The 19,680-nt window shown below is 40.2% G+C and overlaps 1 long non-coding RNA gene across 1 annotated transcript; it reads left to right on the forward strand.

The window, feature by feature from the left end:
* The first annotated feature begins 884 nt into the window (after positions 1 to 884).
* On the forward strand, positions 885 to 19,228 carry LOC120110557 (uncharacterized). The gene is made up of 4 exons (XR_015967255.2): positions 885 to 1,236; positions 3,877 to 3,973; positions 7,790 to 7,840; positions 18,894 to 19,228. It is a non-coding gene; the product is annotated as an uncharacterized LOC120110557 (long non-coding RNA).
* Positions 19,229 to 19,680: the final 452 nt, after the last annotated feature.

Below are 19,680 nucleotides of genomic sequence, written 5' to 3' on the forward strand. Positions count from 1 at the left end.
GCTCTTCCATTCAAATATTTTGATCATTCTTGTATAATTAACTTGTATTTTTAATTAATTAAACTATTAAAGTATGTGTTAGTTATACACACCATGTCATCTTCTTTCCCCTCACCTATTTCCCTTCCTCTTATTTCTCTCTGTAATTAAGTCACATACTAATTAAGAATATGGATGTAATTTTATTTTCAACATCCATCATTTAGAGATTGCAGAGAATAGTCTATAAATAGTTGAAGGCCCATTCATGGATTTTCAAGTAATTTTTGTGACTCTATTCTTCATAAAGAAACTATTAATTCGAGTTAGGGACTTATAAAATGTTGAAGACGTCCATGGATAAATATTTTTAAAATCATAGTTGAAATATCTATATAAAATGAACATGGGCCTTACAAAAATTGTTATTTTTCATTAAAACGGTCATAATAACCATTATGTGTTGTAAAACAACCTTTTAGTATTAAAATAAGCACCAAAATAATGATTATTACTATAAAATAATACTATTTTTTGGATCATAAAATTCTTATTGGAGGGAATTTTGAGATAAAAAATTGAATTTCGGAAAAAACATTTTACTTGTAAGAACTTAGAAGTGAAAAGAATAGTTGTTATTAATATTATGACAATTTATTGTAACAAAAAATAATGAAAGATAATAACTAATATTTATTTCTTTATTATTTATCTTAAATATTTATTAGGGGTGGCTAAAACCATGGTCTTTGTATTGGGAAACATCAACATCCGTCGTGACAGTTTTTATAGGGTTCCACCGGTTATTAAAATAATGTTGTTCAAAAATCGATATTTTTTATTAAAAAATTATTATTTTAATTTATTTTAAGTAACATGAAGGTGAAGCTGACGTCGCCTAGGACCCTTTTTCGCAACTTTTATCTTCCCTCTCACTCTCCCGTTCTATCCCAACGATCCATCAGGATTCGGCGATCGAGAACCTGAGATTATTTCGGCGTTCGCGCGAGAGGCTTGAAGGGTTATGTGGGGACTTTTATCCTCCCTCCGACGGTCTCCCCTTCTCTCCCAACCAGGATCTGGCGATCGGACCGCCTTGATATGGAGAACATGAGCTCTCTTTCGCGCGAGTGGCTTGAAAGGATGGCGAGCCGGGCAGTCACAACCCTGGAGTCGGCCTTTTTCTTTGCGCCCCTGCAGCGGCGATCCCGCTATCAGCCTCGGCCACCTCCGGAAGACGAGAACGGCGACGTGGAGGCAAGCGATCCGTTCCCATTTCGTATCTTTTCGCCTCTCTTGCATTCTTGATTCGGCTACTGATTACTTGTTTCTTGTTTTCAAGTTTGGTTTCGGCGTTCTTTGTTTTGCTGAGATGGTTCTTGGTTTCCGGTTCGGTTTTAGTTGGTTCTTGATTGCTAGTCTGGTTTTAGGGTTATATCTTCTTGTTTTCTAGTTTGGTCTCGGTGTTCTTAGGATTCCAGTGATTGTTCTTGGTTTCGAGTTCGGGTTTGGTCGGTTCTTGATTTCTAATATGGTTTTAGGGTTAGGCGGTGATCTCCGTGTTATTTCGTGTCCTAGCTATGATTTGTTGGGTTCTAGTTTTGTGATGATCATCTAGTTCTAGTTTTGATGATTTATTTTCGTTCTTGGGGTTTGTTTTTATGCCAATTTCAATAGATTTTGCTGAACATGGTGTTAGATCATTTTCCTTATGAATAGGTTGATAGAACTAATTGTTCCTATGATTTTATAAAAATTCCTTGTTTAGTTTCGATTGAATTGTTAACATGTCTGATGATGTTTGCATTCTTGTGGAGTTTCTAGTCTCTGTGAGATATTTTTTAGTGATTGAAGTGGGTTTACTTTATTGTTGATATATCTTTCATATTATTCTCTGTTTTCCCCTTGATTTGCATCTGGCATTCAAAAGGATATTTCTTTTTGATCTTTTGACAGTTTTTGATTTTAATCTTCTACACTATCACGTGATGATTGGGATGAATTCTCAATGTCTTTGCTGCTTTTGCTTTTCTTGGCTTGAGTGGGATTTGGAGTTTAATTTATGTGTTTGAGTGGGGTTTTGTCTATTTGTTCTGTTGTTATGCAATCATTTGGTTCACGCAGAGGTGTAAGCAGTGTGGTTAACTGGGGAATTTCTATATGCTAGTGTCTGTAAGCATTTTTGTTTTGTTAATTGTCTGCTTCCATTTGTTTGCTGATACTTCTTTGAAACATTTGGTACTTGGGTTGGTGAATGAAGTAAATACTTCTTATTTGTGTTCAGATGGCTTCATCTGTGTATTTATCTTTGTTTGCTTCACCTAGCTTGCTTGTGAATGCAGTTATTGTAATTTTTATTATCTGCTTTATTTTTCTGGCCGATATACATGTGCAGTCTCTTACAATAGTTTGATTTCATATTTCTAATTAGTATCCAAGGAAAAGATTCTGTAATTCATGTATCATGAGGTCTGCCTTTGTTATTAACTTTATTTAATGCAGATGTTCAATGTGATTTTCGTCGTTGAATCACTACACTTTTGGATGAGCGGTGCTCTCTTATTGCACTTGTTGCTCCATGAAATCCCACTTATTTTTTTCCAAGATGCTGAAGTTATGTGTTTGTGTTTGAATAGGAAAAATTAGATTCATCCATTTTACATCAATGCTTGTCTCTCATACACACACACTTAATGCAGATGGCAAATTAGGACTTCTGTAGAGAATTTTGATGATTTGTTGCTACAAGAATCACTGGCAATCTTATTCAATGAAGGTGGCTGCAGCTTTTGATGTTGTAGAATCCATATCTCTTTCGAAAACGTGGCAAGTGGGATTCAAATATGATGTGACTTAGTTTTAGTAATTTGGATAATAATCATATTTAGATGCTTAAAATATTTTTTTATTAATATATTGGTGGGTGATGAGGTTGTGTTATTTGTATTTTTGGTACCTATGCATATCTGCCAACTTTATGTTATTGTAAATGGTGTCTACTCCTTGATAGGCATATTTAATGCACCATGCTTTTAAATACAGAAAAAAAGAGAGATACTATAAAAAACAGAGGGGAAAAGGACCGAACATATATTGTTGAACATATTTAAGCCTAGAAACACAAATCAAGACAAATTATTTATTTTACTAAATTTTTAGTGCTCCTTCATATTTTTACTCTTAGGAGTCCAGCTTTCTTTATTTCCACTTTTTTAAATCAATTAGTTTTTCATCTTTTCATGTGTGAATCAGTTTTAAGTTTATTTTATTTTATTTCTGATCTGTTCTCTAATAGGGCTTCAGCAATCTGGTCTTTTATGCTTTTCTTAAATATTATTCTATTTTGTTTACTAAAATTTGATTTATTTCTCTTTTATAGTATAATATTTTCTGTTTTTTGCATCTTTTTTTTTCACTTTTGAAAACTCAGTTTTTTTTTTTGAGCTTATGTTCTCTCATGTTTATTCTATATTTCATTTTACTTTTATATATTTTTTATGTTTTCACTTTATCTTAATTTATTTTTAATCTTTTTTATAACTAGTTTCTGAATATTCCATTTTGTATGTTTGTAGAGGGATATAGAGAACTGAAGTTATGATCTTGTAGGAGTCATTTTGCTCTTGTAGTTTGAGTTTGTCACATGACACATGATGGTTAGAGGAGTGAAATCTATGAATTCATATTGTTAGAAATGCTCTTTTTTTTTATAAAAAAAATGGCTTGTTTGTTGCGACACTGTGCTCAAATCATCCTTTCTTGGGATGGCTGCTATGTGCTGATGTATTATTGAATGCTATTTTTACTGGGGATATTTTGTGGAAGATAAAAAGCCATTTTTCTCTACCATATTATGATTTCATCATTATGTCACATATTGTTAGATTCTTCTTGCAGGGATGTTTGATAATTAAAAAATGTGCCAATATATCAGTATTCACTGGATGGCATGATTACCGAACTTTCGGTCATTTATTAATCCAGTCACTCAAAGGTAACCTCTTGATGATGCAAGTCGTTTTCTCTACCATATTATAATTTTACTATTATTCTGACCTGTCTTTTGTGATATGTTATGTTATTCCAAAAGCATGATCAGTGGTAGTTTTGATTATCTTATAATCTTGTTTATGTCCAGCAGAGATTATGAATTATGCCACTTGGACTCTTGGTATATAGGATTCACATTACGCAATTTCTTTGAAAATAATATCCTCTTCTTGTTTGAGCTATCTTTCTCAAGTCTGTGTATCAATCTTAAGGAGTAGAATGTGTGGAAGAATGAGTAAGGGAGACCCTTGCTAAGCAATTGGAGATTATATTCAAAATAATGACTCTGATGGGATCATTCATGAAGCTAATCTGTTATGTCTATTACTTGGTCAAGTAAGCATACTCATCGAGCAGCAAGACTTGGCCCTTCTGTCAGATTCTTGTGTGGGCATTGAAAGAAATATGATCTGCCAATAAACTGTGGATAAATGATTTAATGCATTTTCTTCTGTTGATATTGTCATTCATACAGACTAGTGCTTGAGACAAATCACTAGCATACATTTTGGTCTTCTAGCAAGACAAAATGTGAAACATATACTTAATAGAGGCAGTCATGTGCAATTATAAGTTCAACCAAGCATGATGTGGAGAGATAGGCTTTTACCAAGCAAAGCAATGTAGTAGTAGAGGAGGAGATATGCCAACAACAATATCTGCAAGTCTTATGAATGTAATCTTTGAAAGATAACCATTTTTCTGTAGTTCTGTCTGTGCCTTGAGATGCCGTTGAAGTTGTCGAAAGGTTTTCCCTTTCTCTTAAGTACTAGAAAAAATTGGCGCTTGTGTTGTGATTGCACCTCACATTTTTTGGCTGGTGAGTTCCTTTCAACTTGTAGGAGTTGCTTTCCTTTTTGTATTTTTTTGGGGGAAACTTTGGTTGCTGATGACAATGAATTTTTGCAATCCGTAAGTTCTAGCAGAGAACTATCAATGTTAACACTTCACTTTTTTTGGCTGGTGAGTTCCTTTCAACTTGTAGGAGTTGCTTCCCTTTTTGTATTTTTTGGGGGAAACTTTGGCTGCTGATGACAATGAATTTTTGCAATCTGTAAGTTCTAGCAGAGAACTATCAATGTTATTACATGTATGCAAACTCTGATCTAGCTATTACCATTGAATTATTAAACTTGTGCTTTCATGGGTGTTTGCTAACCGAGCTATTCTTCTTCTTCTAGCTGTATGTGTTTCTATGGATAGGTTTCCTTCCGATTTTTTGAAATATAACAATACAAGAATCTTTGCTGCTTTGCTCTCAGATAGAAGCCAATAATTGTGGTACAATTTTTGCTGATATCTGAAATTTTTAATCATATATTTTTTTTGAGTAAATTACAAAAACTCCCTTGAGATTAGGGATAAGTTACACTTACACCCAATAGTTTGGAAAACCTAAGCTTACCCCCCCTGAGGTTTATTTTTATCCAACACTTTAACTCATGACTTAACAGAACATTAGTCAAACCTTTAATATTATGGGACCCAAATGCCTTGCCAGAAAAAAAATAAGAATTGACTAAAATAATCTTAAGTGACGTAACAATCATCCAAGAATATAAGTAAACGGGTGCACCCTCATTCCCACCCAAGAGCAACTATGAGTTTTTATATGAGGTTAACGGTTTCACTAATACCATTAATTTAACTGGGTGTAAGTGTAGGTTCTGCAAACTATTGGGCGTAAATGTAATGAACATAAACCTTGGGGGGGGGGGGGGGGAGGGGGTGAGGGGGGCGGTTTGTAATTTACTCTCTTTTTTCTTTCATTTCCTTAATAGTTCTCGATGGTTCAGGCCATGAAGCCTATGGTTCATGTAACTTTGTTTTTTCAGGGGAAGGTTCTTGAAGCTTTTAATTGCTAAAAGCCTATATTTATAAATGATTGTAAATATCTAATAGATCCCACTCTTATGATCTAACTGTGGTATTAATCAAACTTCTTCCTAATCGATGACCGGTTTTCACTTCACGTTACATGATGCATCTGTTTCTTTGCCTTTTTTATTCCTGCAAAAAAATAGTGATGTTTGGCCACAGATCACAACAAAAATCAGCTTTTTGTGCTTTTAGGAGCTTATTTACCTTTCATTTTGTGATCATGATTCATATGAAATCTGAACTTTTCCAAGCTGTTAACATCTTGCTATATGATGAACAGAGGTAACTGAAGTTATTAATCTCATAATAATAGTCTGATCATTTGATTTTAAAAATAAATGGCATTTAATATTTTTCTTGTAGGAGTTAGTTCTGTTGACATGTGGATCTTGTTTGCTCATTCCCTAGTGGGTTTCTGAGATGTTTTTGAGGGCGACACGCAAAATTGGTCTTCTGCTCCTGTAAAGAGTCATCTAGTTTCTTTTTCCCCTCCATTTGTTGTCACGTGTCATTTTTTACTTTCTTGTAGTGCTTTCTAAGATGAGTAGTGTAAAAGTTACATGGCTTTATTTGTTAACACGGTTGCAAATTATACAACATGTGAATTTTCCTGCAGGGTTTGTAAAATGGATGGAAGGAAGTTCGCTATGAGCTAATTTTCACTTCAGTGGGTGCATATGAATTTTGATCATTCCTTCTAGGCTTTTATCCTCCTCCAGATCTTTTCTTGATTTTTTACTAACATCTGTCTTTCATGTTTTAGAACCCTTTTTTTTTTTGGGTCAGGGGTGGGGTGGGGTGGGGTGGGGGGTGGGATATCCGGTGGCCTTTACAAGGTTATAAAGGAAGACGATGTATTTGTTGCTCTTCTGGCAGCAGAATATCTTATTTCTTTTATATGGCATGATTTGTGGTAATTTCTAAGTTCTCATATTCTTGTTCACGTCCATTCAGAGATTATGGATGATGATGGTTGCTGTTGCTTTCCTGGTACTTCTCTATTTTGTGGTGGTCAAGGTTGTGGTGTATTATATGTTTTCAAACAGCATTATGTGTGGTAATCTTGAATGATAACTATCCTACTGTGCTCTGCCTTTCCGGTTATTTTGTGTTTCTTGAATTTGTCTGTGCCATGATATTTGATTTTTTCCCTTTTTTTCTGTGCAGACAATTTAGGTTCAGTATTTTGGTAAAATGTTTTGATATCTAATTTATAATAGTTATAATAATATGTATGATGTACTATAAAAATGGTCTTTGCTTTTGGCATGCAATATTTGTGTGCTGGTTTACTAATAATAAAAGAAAGTAATAAATATATTATAAAAATGACACTGTTTTGGCGTTAATGTAGTATTTATTTGAACTTGTTACATTTTATGGGGTATTGGATCTTGTCTGCTAGGCATTTCTCTGATTGATCGAGACAACCAGTCTATGATTAAGAATTATCTTGTTGTTTTTGTTTGCGTCAATTTCTATGCTACTTGGTGTGCGATCTCTTCCTGTGGTAATGTCTGAGATGGATGGAGGGAATGGAGCTAAAACCTTTATGCATAATCATCTGGATTTTCTTTTCTCAATTATATACTGATTACATATACTTGATGTTTGATGTTAAATTTTTCTCTATGGGCTTTTGAGATGAATAGTGGGAATCAAAGTAGACACCTTTCAAGAATTGATTGGCTCTATTTGTTTTTGTCTCTGTTCGAACTTGTCAACAAGAGTTTCTCAAAATGTATGGGAACTAATTGATTAAAGCCTTTTTGCAAGGTTGTTTCATATTGAATTTTGTGGTCACTGGATGGTAAGTTTACTGGACTTTACTATATCATACTTGTACTGCTATTAAGCTGACCTGTCTTTTGTTGTTCAGGTGTTTAAAAGTATTCTTTTTCTCTGCGAAGTTGCAACTGATGTTCTTGAGGTATTTACTTTGATGTCTTCACGGTTTTCAGATTTTGATTATTTCTATGCAAGTGGTTAGTCTTTTAAATTATTCTTTTATTTGAACTTTATCTTTTTGTTATTTTAAGCTGTTATGAGCACGGAGTTTCTATCACCATGTTATATACCAAATTATTTGATTCTATATGTTGGAGCATTGGGTGAGCAAAAAACATGGCATTCATGTATTTGAGTAGGAATAGTTTGGCATCTCTATTCAAAGTTCAAACTCCCTAAACAGGAATATGTCGTGTCTGATGGCCATCTAATTGCCTCATGTGGGGTGATCAGTCTCCTTAAGAAAGGATCACATTGAATTCAGAATTGGAGGCCACATTTTGCACTTTTGTACTTTATCTGGAATAGTTAGAGGTTTCCTAATTTGTTAAAGAATTATTTGGTTTATATTTTAGAACCATTTATATGAATTGCAAAATGCATGTAGTAATACTGCTTTAAAAATATTATAGTGTCATTAAAATTAAATATTTTGATATTCTGTAATACTTCGATATGCTGCTATAAAACCTTTGGTTACTATTAATGTTCGCCGGGTACCGAGACTCGTACCGGTCGACATCCGGTATGGGTCGGTACCGGTTCAAACCGAGTCGAACTGGACGAAACCGTCCGATTCCATCCGATTTCGGTCAGAGCCAATCAGGTTCCAGCCTCTTAGGGGCCGAAACCGTTTTCTACTGTCGAACTGACCCGGTTCGACTGGGTTAGCTCGATTCGGGCTGAACTGACTAGTTCAGCTTGGTTTAGCTTTTCTTGGTTACTATTGAAAATTACTATAAATTTTGAGTAGTTGTATCACTTATGTAGATTCACTGGGAAATAGAAACAAGGAAAAATAAACAAAATCTTTGGAGCTCACATGGAAAACATCTTAGTATAAAAAGATAATCCTAAATGATCCATTATAACCAACATGGGTGCGGACACTAGTGCTAGGTCACCGGTTACTCGGGTCTACGGGCGTCACAGGACGATGGTCCAGCCAGTTTGATTTTCTTTTGGAGTGATTTTATATTATTTGGGTTTATTAGGGTATTTTGTTATTTGACAGTCTTTAGGGCTTATTTTGGTATTTTGTTATTTTTGAGGGTCTTTGTGAGATTAATTTCTTTTTAGGGGCCTTTTTGCATTTTCTGGGCTTTATAAATATGTTGGATCATACACCGTTTAGGATATGCTATGAATGAAATTGTGATTCCTTTCTTTTAGTTCTGGTGTGAAGCCCTGAGCAGGATTAGGTACGAAGCCTAGTTCTAACTTCCTCCTCCCTCCTCTCTCCTTTATTTCTTATTCTCTCTTTCTTCCCTCCCCTGCTGTCCGACATCTGCATTGGTATCAGAGAAGGGCATCAAAAGAATTTTTCTAGGCTCTTGTGACGTTCTTCATGTGAGGGCTCAGACTTTACACGTTTGGGCGACTTCTTCCTCAGCTGAGAAAGGGTTTTGATCCCTCCTTCGTTTGAAGCGTACTGCCACGTCCTCCTCAGTGGTCGTCTCGTGGGGATCAAGCCTCACAAGGAAGCAACACCAAAACAATAACAACAAAAAAAAGAAATCCTTCCTTCCTGTGGACAACCCCTGTTCCTCCCCCCATCGCCTCATCCGTTGCCCCAACGCCGTTGCGAGGTTCGCTGCCGAGAGCTTCAACCGCGCGCCCCACGATCTGACGGAGGAGACCTCCTCGAGCCACTGGCCAACTGTGGTCATGCCTGAGTAAGGAGGATGTGCTCGGCCCCGGCCACATCCCTGTCCCATGGCCGGATCCGGAAGAGGAGCCCCACCACCTCCAACCGCCGCCTTGCCCCACGTGCCGATCACCGCGGAAGCCGGCGTGGCCGACAGCTGCAACCTGTGAAGGAGAAGACCTAGCGGGTCCGTATTGGGTTAGCGAAGCGGGTCGCGCCCGTTAATCGGAACCCACTCAGCAAAAAAAAAAGGAAAAGAAAAAAAAAAGAAAAAAGAGACGTGCGTGACTTGCATGTGACGGGCCCGTAACGGGTTATCGGAGCGGGTCACGCCCGATAACCCAAATTCTAACGGATCCTAGTTAAAAAAAAACCCTTACCTGTTCATCTTCTTCCTCCGATCGCTCGCAGCACCATCGCCACCTCCGCCTTCTTTTTTCGATTGCACGCAGCACCACTGCCACCTACGCCCTCGCCGCGTCCGCCTCCACCGACGCTGCTTTCGCCTTCGACGCTTCTGCCTTTGCCTTACCGCCGTCGTGAAGCTTCCCGGAACCCTTGACCCGTCACGGGTTCCCACTGCCAAACTCTGCTGACTTGAGCTCTTCCGCCGAAAAGCTCTGCTCCTCCCTCACCTTCCTCCTTCTGCCGCTTCCTCTTTTTTGGAGGGATTTTCTTCCCTTCCTCACATATCTCAGCGTCCTCTCCGAACCTTCCCCTCTTCAACAACAAGGGTCGGCACCTAAGACCACCGCCTGCAACTATCCACCCCCACCGTGCCCTCTTCCCCTCTCTCTTTGAAACCAGAGGGATCGACACCCTCTTCCCTCTTCACGGTTTTGTCCCCACCGCATACCACCATCGCCGCTTCCATCTCTGCCCTGCTGCCCCTCGCAGAACCGCCCCCTTCCGCCGCGCTCCGCCCCCTCCTTCGTCTTCCCCGATCGGCCCTCCCAACCCCTCTTTCATCCCACTCCTTGTCATCAGGCCACCGCACATCACCCTCCCCCCTAGTTATTTCTCATGGGCCCAAGTCCTCGGGCCCGCGCCACCATTGCAAAGCCCAATCCAACCCCCCTGCAACCCCTTCCCCCTTCTTCATTTCACGGGCCCAACTACACCACATCCCCCTTTATTTTTCAGTCCCGACAAGCTCTTTTTCACATCAGCCCAAACGCTCCCCCCCTAAAAGCCTCTCATCCGCAGGCCCACAGCCCGCAGGCCCGTTTCTCCCCCCCCTTTTTTTAGTTCGCAGGCCACATAGGCCCTAAGAGTTGCTGAGCTCCAGCCAGCCGAGATGCTGCGATCATTCCCGATTTGAGCCATTTGACGAGCCTACTTACTGTGACCGCGCTTCTAATTGTCGTCCCCAACCCAGGTCAGGATTATTCTCTTATTGGAAAAAAGCTATTTGCTCGTCTAAATTCTGCATCGATAAATTCTTGTGTGCTCTGTTGACTTATTTTACTGTGAATTTCACACATACACCCCAAACAACCTGAGAAACCCTTGTAGTAGTGGCCCATTTTCACCATTAACTGTAGGGCTGCCTAATCTTTGGGAGTTCTTCGAGGCTCCGTGCTACCCAGCAACACACGGAAGACTGGCACTATTTGACTGCAATTACTTGCTTGCACTTATTACATGATTTTTCTACATGATTTCATTTGCTAAAATTAGCTTTCCGTTTATATTGAACATATACATTGAGCTCTAGGTATCACTTTCATGCAGCATGTCTGCCTAGGAACCACCACTGTCTTAGCATTGTAAGGCCACACACAACTTTTCACACTCATTATATGCACCTTCATAGTGGTCGTATTGTCTCTCAGTTAGAATCCCAACTTGCTATGGATCCCAACATTGAAGCCTTGCTAAAGGCTGTCCAAGACTTGATCATAGTGTCCACCCAAGCTCACACCCGATTAGACTCAGTTGAGGCTTTCCTTCAGAGAATTATGGGATCCAAAGAAGGTAGTGCCTCCCATTTGGAAGGCCTAGAGATCGAAGATGAAACCCTAGACTACTTAGGATCTGTTCGACAGGCCCACTTTGACACTAATCTTTTCTTAGGCTGTCCACCAACCTACCCTCGTCACAGAGGACCGGGTCCAGTCCATAATGTCAATAGGGGTATCGCCCTAATGTAGAACCTAGATGATGCGGGGAAGCATGAGATTCAACCTCCTGTGGCCCGCTGCAAATTTCAGCAATAAAAAACATGGATGATTATGGGGTAGATCTGCTACAATCCCTTTTAATTCAAGGCGTTGTAACAGGGGTGTTTCTCTACTGTGAATCACGCTCCAAACCCTGTGGGTGAAGCCCAAAAACAGAGTTGGAAACAGAGAGGAAGATGATGAACTTCCCTCGATGAACCTGGTTGTAATCTCAGGAAAATGGGGGAAGCGTTGGGGCTCAAAACAGAGCTTCTGCAGATTTTGTTCATTCACGGAAAAACAATGGAAAAGAAGAAGAACAGCGGCCCCTTTACATCCTTTTTTATAGGGCCACAAACTCACTCTAAATTCCTAACAAAAGGACTCAATTCGTAATCAAATCCTAATCAAAACAGACTCCTAATTAAGTCTGAATTCAGAACTAAAACATAACTAAATTCAGAAACATAACATAAGAAAGACTCTTGACTTGACTAAACCAGAATTCAAATGCAAAAGAACTCTTAATCCAGCACTCCACGGTTGGGTTTCAATCACGATCAACCCCCAGGATCAACATCTTCATCCTTATCGCTTCCATCTTCATCGCGGCTGATTCCCTGTCCTGCATCAGTCCCCTCCACTTGAAAACAACTCGCCTTCGAGTTAATGTTTGGATATAGCTGCTTCTTAATCAATTCATCTATCTCCTTTGGTACAATGAGAAAAGACTTCCCCTCCACTTTAGAAGCTTTGGGGGTAGTACTTTCATTCCTTGGCACTAGTAGGATCTTCTTACCTTGCCAATGAAACAAATAGGTATTATCTCGACCCTGTATGTAACATTCGTATTATGCTGCTATGGACGCCCAAGTAGAACATGGCATGCGTCCATGTCCACCACATCAAACAAAATGTCGTCTCTGTAGGACCGCCCGATTGATAGTGGCACTCTGCAAATCTTGTCCACTCTCATTTCCGCACCTTTTTTAATCCAACCAATCTTGTAGGAAGACGGATGCCTCTCTGTCTTCAATCCGATCGCATGAACCAATGCGGAAGAAACAATTTTCTCGCTGCTACTGATGTCAATAATTACATGACACATTTTTGTTGATGGTACAGCGGGTTTTGAAGATGTTGTAGCGTAGCGACTCTTCTTCACTCTTCAGGACAAAACTGAATACGCTGAACCACAAAATAAGCTAGAGGCCCCTGATTAGGCATCGTCATCACGATGTCGTCGTCGTCAGTCGGCGCCTCCTCTTGTTCTTCCTCAAAAGGTGCCCATTCTTCTGCAGCTTCGACCACATTGACTGGTCGCCTCTTTGGACATTCATTGGATCGATGCCCAACCTTCTGACACTTGTAATATTTTATGGGCATTAGCTTTTGATAGGGATTCCTGTTACCTTTCGGGGTTGTCGACTGCTTGCTGAAATTTTCATTTCCTCTGGTCGTGGACGTTGGTGGCGGTTGGCCCGAAGTGGTGGCGACATCAACGGCCTTCTGCTTTGCCATGGGGGAGTCTGAGGAAACTGTCTGACTCGTGGGCTGGTTCGCCCTTCGTGCTGCCTGTGCCTCGAGCTTTAGGGCCAAACTTGTGGCTTCCGATAGGCTCCACACCGGATGTAAATCCACCTGATCTCGGATTGCCGGCTTCAATCCACCGATGTACCTTGCCACTTGCTGATTTTCTATTTCCGACAGGTTGTTGTAGGCATTGGGATGGTTGATTCATCAGTGTATTCGGTCACCGTCCGTCCGGGGGCCCTGTCGGCAATTCTGGTACTGATGGTAGAGTGCCTGCTCATGGTCAAGCAGGAGGAAACGACCCCACGGGTGCTGCTTCATCTTGCGCCAGGTGGAAATCTGCATCTTTTTCTGTCACAGGAGATTGTGCTATAGTTTTTCCATCATGCGGAGGCTCCACCCTTTAACTTGTATGCAACCAACTTTGCCTTTTTCTAATCTAGGATCTCTATGTAATCGAAAAATTTCTCTACCTCGGCTAGCCAATCAAAAAATTCCTCAATGTGAAGGTTGCTGCTGAATGCAGGGAGGGGTTCGCTTTCAATCTGAAATCAGGGGAGCTTCTGTTCCGAGTGCCCCAATTGGGCCTGTAGCCCACAGGTTCTGTGTTCCACTTGGGACGAAACTCGTGGAACTCGTCGAACACCCTTCTTTCATCTGGGATTCTTCGATCAAAGGCCATTCCTCCATTTGGGGATCTACGGTTTCGTTCGCCCCTCCCGCGTCTGCGATCGGCTGGGTTGACGTTCCACCTTGGGCGTGGTCCGTCGAACACGTTGAAGGCCACTGCTTGCTCTTCTTCCTCGTCGGACGACTCCGGAAGGGTTGGTTGCCTATGCAGGTGGGGAAAATCTCGTGCCGGTACCGAAGGACCTCGAGGGAAGTCCTCGTTGTTCTGCACACGGTCCCGATTGGGGTCGATCCGCATGCTTTGGAGCACTTGTTGGATGTTACGGACGTCTGCCCACAAGGCTGGCACCCCAGGTTTGCCGTCGCCGGGGTACACACTCGCCACACTATCATTTGCCATTGAACTAGGGGAATCCTCGCTCTAATACCAAATGATGCGGGGAAGTGTGAGATTCAACCTCCTGTGGCCCGCTGCAAATTTCAGCAACAGAAAATAGGGATGATTTTGGGGCAGATCTGCTGCAATTCCTTTTAATTCAAGGCGCCGTAACAGGGGTGTTTCTTCACTGTGAATCACGCTCCAAACCCTATGGGTGAAGCCCAAAAAACAGAGTTGGAAACGGAGAGGAAGATGATGAACTTCCCTCGATGAACCTGGCTGTAATCTCAGGAAAACAGGGGAAGCATTGGGGCTCAAAATAGAGCTTCTGCAGATTTTGTTCATTCACGGAAAAACAATGGAAAAGAAGAACGTTGGCCCCTTGACATCCCTTTTTATAGGGCCACGAACTCACTCTAAATCCCTAACAGAAGGACTCAATTCGTAATCAAATTCTTATTAAAACAGACTCCTAATTAAGTCTGAATTCAGAACTAAAACATGACTAAATTTAGAAACATAACATAAGAAAGACTCTTGACTTGACTAAACCAGAATTCAAATGCAAAAGGACTCTTAATCCAGCACTCCACAGTTGGGTTTCAATCACGATCAACCCCCAGGATTAGTGTCTTCATCCTTATCGCTTCCATCTTCATCGCGGCTGATTTCCTGTCCTGCATCACCAGAGAGCCTCGTGACCATGATGAAGATGTGATAAAAAGCATTTAGGTTGAAGCCCTCACCTTTGATGGTTGCCTTGACCCAAAGGTCTTCTCAAACTGGTTGCATGAAATGGACTACTTTTTTGAGTGGTATAATTTATCTGAAGAAAAAGTCCGGTTTGCCAGAATGAAGCTTATTCGTCGAGCTAAGTTCTTCTGGCAAAACACTGAACAACTCCTAGCTAGGAGACGTCAACCTGCCATAACTGACTGGATAGAAATGAAAAAAAAATTAGAAAAAATACTTGCCCTTTAGCTACCAAGATGATCTGCTTGACTGATGGAATAACTTGAGACAAGGCACCTGTTCAGCTACTGACTATATTGCCCAATTTGATGAATACATGATACGATGTAATGTGATCAAGGATGAGAGGATGGTCCTGAGCCGGTTCCGAAGAGGTCTGAATGATGAATTTAGGAAGAAACTTGTCCTCCGAGAGGTGTCGACTTTAGACCAAGCATATACATTCGTGCAGAACTATGAGCAGGTCTCCAAATTCATGTTTGTGAGGCGCTCTGACGATCGGGACACTTCCACTAATCCTCATTCTTCGGGGTCCAGACCTTCTATAGAGTCCTTTGCCCCTAAAACTTGTACCGCCTCTGTCCCAAGCCGAGACACTAAAGGCAAGAAAATTCTTGGTGAGCCTTCCAAACCACATTCTAGACTTCAGTGCTATAAATGCCAAGATTTTGGTCACGTTGCCTTCCAATGTGCTAACAAATCTCTCGTCATTGCTCAACAAGAGCAGAGAGGTGACATAGATGACTTGGAGGAGCAAGTCTATGAACCAAACATCGATGACATTCAGGACATTGATGAGAAAGCGTATGATGAAGGACCTGATATCCTAGGATGCATCTGCACTACACTAATATCATTTGCACTTTTAGAGAGAGTCTGACTAGTCCATCATGAGTGTAGTCAGATGTGCCCTCGCACAACCCAAAGAAATTGATGACTGGAGAAGAACCTCAATTTTTCATACTTATATTAAGTGCGGAGAGAAAGATTGTAAGGTCATCATCAATAGCGGGAGTTGCATTAATGTAATATCCTCCAGCATCATCTTCTGCCTAGGTTTGACTCTCGTTCTCCAACCACAACACTATAAGGTCTCTTGGATTGACAACTTCTATTCACATCAAAGAAAGATGTCTTGTGCCCATTCACATCCTTTCTTACAAAGACACCATATGGTGTAATGTAATCTCGAAGGATGTAGGACACCTAATTTTAGGGAGATCTTGGTTATTTGACCTTGATGTCACCATCTATGGTCGATCCAACTCTTGTTCTTTTGTGTTCGAGGGCAAAAAGATTAAGCTCAATCCTTTGCCGCCCAAGGCACCTAACAAGAATAAAAAAAATGAAGTGTCAAAGGATAAGAATCTCCACATCCTGCGTCCTGCTGAATTTGAGCGGAAAGTGTTCAGTGACTTTTTGGTGTTCGCTCTACTTGTCAGAGAAGTTCACCCGTACAATCATAGTGAACACACCTGTAATTGGGATTCAATCCTACCTGTAGCACAATTTGCATACAATAATTCAGTCAACAGGTCCGTAGGCATGAGTTCATTTAAGGTAGTGCATGGTTACACAGCTAGAAAACCTTTTGATCTCTTACCCATGTCACCACATGTTAAAATGTTTGAGTCTGCACATGCATTTGCACAACACATTCATGAGTTGCATCAGAAAATCCACAAGTGCATTAATGCAAGTAATGCTCAATATAAGATGCAAGCTGATTCCCATGCTAAGAAATTTCAAACTAGGGATTATGTAATGATCCGTATTTGACCTGAACAGTTTTTTTTTGGAACCGTTAAGAACTTGCAGGCTCATAGTGCTGGGCCATTCAGGGTGTTGCACAGGGTTGGCACCAATGCCTATGTCCTTGGCCTCCCCTCTGATTTTGGTATTAGCTCGACTTTTAATGTTGAAGATTTGGTTGCTTACAACAAGATTTGGTATTAACCCACCAACAATCCCTGATGACCCTTTTGTTGAGCCATCTCCTGAGCCCGATGATTTCCTTATTATTGATCCATACTTGCTTCGATTCATTTACCTCTTCACCGAGCACAACAAGAGCACATGGATACTATTTTAGACGATCAAACGATTTTTACTAGTGATGGAGGATCCAACGCTTTTTGGTTCATTGGCGAGGACAACTAGAATCCAACTCCACTTGGATCACACGCGAGTAGCTTTAGCGGGTTGACCCAGACCTATTGGAGTACTACCAGAGCTATACCGAGCCGCTTTCGCTGAGTCACCCATCACTCGGGTCTACAGGCGCCGCAGGATGGTCCAGCCAGTTTATTTTTATTTTGGAGTGATTTTATGTTATTTTGGCTTATTAGGGTATTTTGTTATTTGACAGCCTTTAGGGCTTATTTTGGTATTTTGTTATCTTCGAGGGTCTTTATGAGATTAATTTTTTTTAGGGGTCTTTTTGCATTTTTCGGGTCTTATAAATATGTTGGACCATACACCGGTTAGGGTATGCTATGAATGAAATTGTGATTCTTTTCTTTTGGCATGAAGCTCTGGGCAGGGCTAGGTATGAAGCCTAGTTCTTTCTTTCTCCTCCCTCCTCTCTTCTTCTCTATTTCTTCTTCTCTCTTTCTTCCCTCCCCTGCTGTCCGGCATCAAACATGGTAAATTTCAATAGTCCTCTAAGATATCTTGTCACCAGGTGCTATCTTGGGAGTCATAGGTGTTGATGCTAGGTGCCTAAAATGGAAGATACCATTCAAAAGTGGCCCAAGGCACTAATGATAAGGAGTGCATATACAACCATTCAAATACATGTAGCTCGAAGATGAAGTGTTGATATGGTGCTGGCCACAAACTTAGAGCACCACATTCATTTACTCATGCCAAATGCTAGTGCAGTTAATGCCCTTAAAAAGGGTTGCTGATTTTGGTACCATAACAATTTCTTTTATATGTCATCTTTTCATCTATAATCTTACATTAGCTGCAATGCATGCGAGATCTATTTTACTTGTGTGTATGTTTGTGTGCATTTACTAGAAAACTATATTTAAGTGGTATAAACTTGGAGCAGGTCACATGTTTGACAATGGCAAGTTTGGTGCTCTTGAGAAAACTAGAAGTGTGACTTCTTGTGCTTATTGGTGTAGATTTTGAGACTTCTTTTTGTGGAAGTTGTAGGGGCTTGTGCCTAAGTCTAGCGTGAGGCCTTTTTCTCCAATTTTCATCATCAGTTATCAAGATTCTTATAAGCCCATTGCAGTCATGAACCTCATGGAATCCCTGATTCTCATTCCATAATATATGGGGTTCCATATAGAGGGATTCACTTGTAAGGCACCAACAATGAGAAAGTATATAACATGTATGAGACACTAACCAACCAATTAGGATAAGACTCAGCCATATTTTAGTGTTGCTCGTCGTCATGGTATGTATAGGTAGCAGACCTTTAGCCTATGGTGTGAATGTTTTCATCGTACAAGTTGATAACAGGAAGTTTCACTTTCTTTGAGCTTGTAAGTGTGACTTTTCTCCCTCTCCCTTCATCTGTAATTTTCCAATTATGCTGCTCCACTTTGCAAAATCAATTGCGGGAAGAAGAAGAGAATGAATTTCTTAGTTGGAAACTGACGAAAACAAACCAGCTTAATAGAAACCGAGATATGATGTCACAGAAAACTGATGCCAATCTAAGAAATTTATGTTCTAAACTTAATATTCCCAAATAAAGAAAGCATATTTTTACAAAGTATCTTGATCGTTACTAGCAAATGATAATCTTTATTATATGCATTCAAACACCTGCGTTGCTTCCAAATTTATATGATCAATAATGGCTAGAAGCCACAAATCTTAATGGTTTGAGCTACATTTTTTTCCGTAGGGTACAGAAGAAGATCTCCAGAAAATAGTTTCCTAGCTGCGGCATGGTTACAAGAGCTTCTAGGGATCATGGATGTAAGGCATGCTTTTCTAGTAATCTGTTGTACCCCATTTCGACCAAGTTCCGGAACTGGAAAAAAGAAGCGGTTTTTCGCACAGCTTGCTCATAGGCTAGTAGCTTAATTTTTTTTCACGATGTTCTTATTTGAAATCTTTTTGTGCCCGAATAGAACTGCACCTTTGCTGATAAACCATTTATTAACTCATTGGTGGACTCACATGCACCACCATTTTAAGGAGTTAAGGATTCATGCAGTTCATGCAAGCTTTTCTTCATTGGTGTGGTATTCTCACTTGCATTTACATTGATGTTCTGTTCTGTATAATTGATAAATCTAAATATAAATAGTACTACCGACCATCTGGAAGTGTGATGGTCACATCTTCTGGACAAAAGCTTCTATTCATTTTTTATGTTTAATATCCTTCAGTTGAAATTCTAGCAGTGAAGAAACCAGGCTGCTTTGGATCTGGCAATGCTGCACTTTAACCAGTAAGCATAGGAATAACATTTGCCTTGGTGGGTCAATCAGTGGCATGCTCTTGCACACGCATTAGTGCCATGTGAATACATCTTGCTTCCGCATGTCTGGGACATTCATCAGCTAATTATGAATCTATAAGCTCCGACCACTTACCATCTTCCATGCCTGACAATTCCGTCACACTATTGGCTGATAAGTTATAACTAGATTTTGTTTTAGGAAGAAAAGGTAATAAAAAGGTGT

Source organism: Phoenix dactylifera, chromosome 1 (genome assembly GCF_051530095.1).
Source record: "Phoenix dactylifera cultivar Ajwa chromosome 1, Ajwa_hap1_PhDact_Kaust_v1.1, whole genome shotgun sequence".
Classification (NCBI taxonomy): Eukaryota; Viridiplantae; Streptophyta; class Magnoliopsida; order Arecales; family Arecaceae; genus Phoenix; species Phoenix dactylifera.